Source organism: Poecilia reticulata, unplaced genomic scaffold (genome assembly GCF_000633615.1).
Source record: "Poecilia reticulata strain Guanapo unplaced genomic scaffold, Guppy_female_1.0+MT scaffold_243, whole genome shotgun sequence".
Taxonomy (NCBI): domain Eukaryota; kingdom Metazoa; phylum Chordata; class Actinopteri; order Cyprinodontiformes; family Poeciliidae; genus Poecilia; species Poecilia reticulata.
This window is the reverse complement of record NW_007615032.1, coordinates 72,407-78,000: the sequence shown is the minus strand read 5'-3', so window position 1 is coordinate 78,000 and position 5,594 is coordinate 72,407.

The window sequence follows — 5,594 nt, the reverse complement described above, 5'->3', positions numbered from 1 at the left end:
TATCATACATAACCCTGACCCATACATACCTAACCCTATAATACCTAACCCTATCATACCTAACCCTAACCCTTACATCCCTAACCCTATCATACCTAACCCTAACCAAAACTCAATTCACACCTTAGTCCTAAATCTGACTCCTGGCCCAAAAACAGCGTTTCCCCTTGTGGGGACCAGGCTTCTTCAGTCTCCACAAGGTATTACAAACAAACACATTTTAGTGGTGTTTTCGTCAGACCTTGTTGTTGGTACTTGCCCAAAATCCCCCCGTTCTTTAAATTACATTGTACTTCAAAGGGTTTTTTAATGTCCAGAGTTTTTAGTGAACTACAGAGAATAACAAAGAACACTACATGATGAACTTCTGCTCATGTGACTTTCACAATTGAAGGCTGGACTGCTCCTTAAAAGCCCCAGGCTCATTAATGCCTCCAAGTAAACACACCAGGCTAGAGTCACAGTTTTAAATGCAAAGCAAAAAATAATAATAAGCAAAAGACAAGCGACTCCAGCCAAGTTGGAATTGCAGCCCATTAAGTCTTCTGAAAGGGCACAGGGGAATAAAGTTATCTGAAAGTAAAAACAAAGTTATTTTTCCCGTTTCTGTTTTACTTCAACAATCCAGCTGATAGGCAGCAACAGCAAACCTGTGGCTCTCGCTTTGTGACATCAGTAATTAGTAGCTGAACCTGACAATGGTTATGCCCTCTGGTTGTGTGGCAAAAAAAAATGACCAGGAAGTCGGTTTGACGAGTTGAGAGAAACTTGCAGCGCTGGTCTGAATTATACAGAGCTCAGCACTTCAATTATGATAGAAAAACAAAAGGAGAAAGTGGCGTTAACTTAATAATTTAAAATGAGGTATTTCCCTCAAGCTGAGCTAACTTGACGTTTTCACTGGAAAAGTGATGCGATGGCCTAGTTTGTGTGTCGCAATCACAAAGCCCTTTGGATGGAAAACTATTAACTGTTATGCAAATGAGCTTCATGCAAAACTGGCACATTAACGTCTTCAAAGCCTAAACACTAAAAATACACTTGGCACAAAAATGACAGAATTTAATTTTACTCTTTTCTTTTTTTTTATTATTCGAATAGGAAATTGTTCTAATTTAGTTCCCAGCTCACACAAGCTTCTTCATCAAATGAACAAAATGAAACATATCTGAGTAATAAAGAGTAAACTGAGTAACATGTCAAGGAATCGATGTCTGTAGTTCACATTACGGTGGCCCGCAATCAACAGATTTAAATCCAGGACGGCCAGATGAGACAAAACCAAGACGACTACTTTCTAAAACCTTTGCTATCTTTACTTTCACACCGGAGCAGTGGCAGGCCTTCTCGTTAGCAGCAGCTCCTGGAGACTTAATCAATGACTGTACGGGGGGAAGAAAAGAGATAAAAGAACATGGACGCAGTATCCGCTCTGATAAATGAAGCACCAGCTCAGCAGAAGAATGGCCACCTTCCAATTACAAAATTGCTTATTTGATCCAAAGTGTCCTTGGGTTTGACGCTGGACCCAGTGTGGCTTCTGATAAATAATAAAAAAAATACAGCTTTGGACAAGAAGACACCATTTGGTGGAAAAACCTCCTGGTTAATATTGACCTCTGAACTCTTCCTGAGTTGAAACATCAGCGTTGTTTCTAAATGAATATTGACTTGTTTTCTTTGAATATCTGGGAACGCTGCATCTTGTTTGTTATTTTGACCATTTCTCGTTTTCTGCATACCAATTCGCTTAGAATCTGGTAGACATGTTGTCAGTAGTTCATCGAATAAAAGGACAATGTTAATTTTATTTAAACGTATGAAAAAAATTATTTTCCAGAGCTCTTTATCTATCCCATCTGAGAAAATGACACTACTTCAGATTTCTTTTTTAAACCTCAGATGAGTCATTTTAAGTAGGAAACTCAATTGTAGTGCTTTGTTCTGTTCATCACACTATTATAAACCCTAAATCTTAAATTTGTTATTAATTAGTCTCTTTCCAAGCTAGCATACTGGAAGTTGCTTTATTTCCCAGTTTTTGGTGAGAAAACCTGATATATTCATAAAATCACTTTGAAAAGTGAAAACTTTTAAACAGTCGCTTTCTGATCTGTACATGCAGACAGGACATCCACAAAAACACTGCTCRGTTTTTTGACGAGGGAATAACATTATAACATAACATAAAGCTTTTTTTAAAAAAGCTGATTTTACATAATACCTCCTGCCCCATTCAAGCTCAACTTTTCGTAGAGGAATTGGTTAAAAATAGAAAACAAAAGCCTCTCGCTGTTCAAAGCTTGTAGAGACAGGTGGTTCTGCAAAGTGTTGACTCGATTAGGTTTTATTTGTAAAACATTGTGAAAGCCTAAATCCTTAAACCTGGGCTTAAATAGAGGCTTAATGCCTAAAACTGAAATATGCCACTGCCCGTAACCCACAACAACAAACCAAATTTTCTGTGGGAAGACCAGCTTACTCACATGAAAACCTTTTAATGAGACAGAAGTTGTCAAGGCGGTCGGCTGTCGGATGCTGAGATGCGGCAGACAGCCACGTGGGTGTGAGAAGAAGACACTGCAGGTATTGCATCAACTTGGACTGGCATTTAATGAGTCTCTGTTCCACCACCTCTCCACTTTAAAAAGCCTGACCTCTGTTTACAGCGATGCCTCTGACATATATGCGTTTCAGAGCAGCGTTATTATTTTTAATAGTCAAAAAGCCAGTTGCACCACCTTGCTAAATTGAAGCCCTGAGGCTTTTGCTTCCTTTCAGTAACGTCTGTGTTTTATGCTGCCGGAGAGCATGAGGTCAGCTCAGCTTCAGCAGTTCAGGCAATCTTTTCTTTTTTTTTTCCACTAATTGCTTTGATGTCATATCTTCTGGATTTAGTCTCCTCTAAATAACCCGCCACGACTTCATGTAAAAACTTTATCCCCTTGTCATTTGGAGAACGAAAAATAAAAAACGATGCCACCACCGCAGAGTGATTTATGTAAATGGCAAAAGTCTGTAAGTTTTCTTTGTTAATGAGAACATGACTGATTCCAAAACAACCAGTTGGGAGAATCGTCTCAACGTCCTCACTAACGCGACACAAGGGGTTTATGTGTTTCCCAACGTGTGATTACTTTGATTTATTTTTCTCTGTTTTGCTGATACAAATTGGTAACAGAACTTGAGGGCAGCTCGTCGGTTCTCAGAGAACAGGATGGTTCCTGGACTCCGTGTCCGTGGCGTTTCTCAGCGATTATCGGACACTGTAACCCTGCGGCCATAAACTTTGCCTGGAGCGCTTTGGCAGGTAAGGGTTGCTGGTGACTCGCGGGCTTGTTCATTGCACAAGTGGAGAAGGGAAAACCCCTAAACCTTGTCACATTTCAAATCTAGTTTCTGCTACTGTGCTCTTAAGTTTAGTGCTGAAAAGCATGTTGCGTAAACCTATCACAAAAAGTAACGAAACGTGTGCTTGGTGGATTTTTTTTTTTCTTGTTTTTCTTTCACGTAGCAATGCATCTTGTCAGTATCTCTGATAGCATTTAGCATAGTCGGATATGTGGGTTGCATCCCATGAGTCTGTCTTTTACATGAACCTCATTCTAGCTGGACTAATAGGGAAGCTAAGACAATTTTCTAATTCTTTGTTTTGTTTTAGTATGTTTTATTAGTCTTGTAGCCTTTGCTTTTAAGCAGGTTTTAATTCTTTTTGCAATGCTACAGTAACAACATTTTAACTCCTTTAAATAAATCTCACTGGTTGCCATTTTGCTTTGCTTTAAAACAACCCTCAATATCAGTCCGTGGTACCACATCCAAGTCAGACCTGTAGTGAAGGAAATTTTCAAACATGTCTTCCACAAAACCAGTTTGAAGAAATATATTGAATGACCAGCAGTATCATCTGCAGATTTAAGGCTAACTCCAACGTAACAGAGGATGTCGGAGGTCGACGGAAAAGTGGGCCCCGTAACCCAAACCCTGACCTAGTCTTCACCCCAAGAAGACTTTTCTCTCACGCCTTCAGCATTTAGGAACCACTGACTGTGTTTTACACATAAGGTTTGTTACACTTAGGGTTTGCAGAATGATACTGTCAATGACTCAGAACATCCAGAACAGTCAAGACTCAACCTGTCTTGTAGGATGGCAGCCATGATGGCCCTTCACCATCAGGCCCATTGGCAGTAGTGTTGGAAACGTGTGCATGTTTGTTCAGCGATGAGTCCAGACTCTGACTAGTTGGATTGCAGTACCAAAGTGTGGGGAATGCTTACTTTATTGCTGGACTAACAAGATGAGATTGTGGTAGATTTTGGTAGAAGTGCCTCACTTACTAAAAACAAAAAAAACAAGCTTTCTCATCACTGGAGGCAATTTCAGCACAAAGACATCAAAACGAGATGTTACAAGAAAGACCTAATAGAACAAATTTCCTTAAGATTTTGTGTCAAGTTTGTTTAGAGGTGAAGTCGCAAGAGGGATCTCGTCAGTGACACATTTATCAAAATGTAAAATATAATTAAAGACATGATTTAATTCCAGCACAAATCCTATAAAACCTTTTTAGGTCAAGAGCTTGCACTGCAACATTGAGATTTAACACTTTGTACAATATCTGTACCTGTAACACGTTCTGTCATGAGACCAGGCTGCAAAGAGGTTAGGTGTGCTGCATCTCTAAGAAGCTTTTTCACCACTTTAGCCTCTCTGTAATTGTTTAATAAGAATTCCCTCATTTACACTTGGGGACTTCTCTGTTCACTAAGAGCAACACGAGATGCCTCGTACATTCAGTCAGATTAAATGAGCTGTGATGGTGTGTGGCATGCCTGTATCATGTCTCATTTCACACTTTCCTTAAATGGAATATATATATATATATATATATATATAAAATGGGTTATGTAAACATTGACTGTTGTGATTGCTTTTTATATGAATAGTCCCCGTCTTTGATCAGTGAAAGCGAAGGGCAGTGAGGAAAGAAGTCCTTTTCCTGATTTGCCTCCTAATCCCCACGGATCTCTCAAGGTGGCGGACTGACTGGTGTAGGCGTTTCGATGAGGGTGTTCGTCTCCCTTTGAGTTCTGTCTGCACTCTGCTGCTGCTCGAGCGAGCAAAGTCCCAACGGCTTCAGAACATGGATGACTTACAAATGGGTTTGGAAATAAATATGTTATGACCTGGGGAAAACTTGACTTGGAGGAAAGCTGACTTGCATCTTCGCTGGCTGTTAATATAGTCGGAGCTACASAGGCGCTTCTGTTTGTACGGGGGTTTTGTAGCATTTTATTAAAGGATGCATAATTTTTAGCGTTCTTTTTTTTTTTTAAAGAAATACCTAAAATGGTGATAATTATCTCATTCAGTTCAAGTCAATTCAAGGTGAAACTCCACCCCAGTTTTAACACTGTTGGAGCCTCTAACATCTTTTTCTTTTAAACCTGATATTCATTTATTCAGGTCCAAACTTATCCACTAGGGTAAAATACTAACTGATCAGAGCATGTGACTTAATATTCCCAAATAATGTCATCCAACAGACAAAATATGTGCAAATTCAGGTTTTTGAAAGATTAAAATGAATA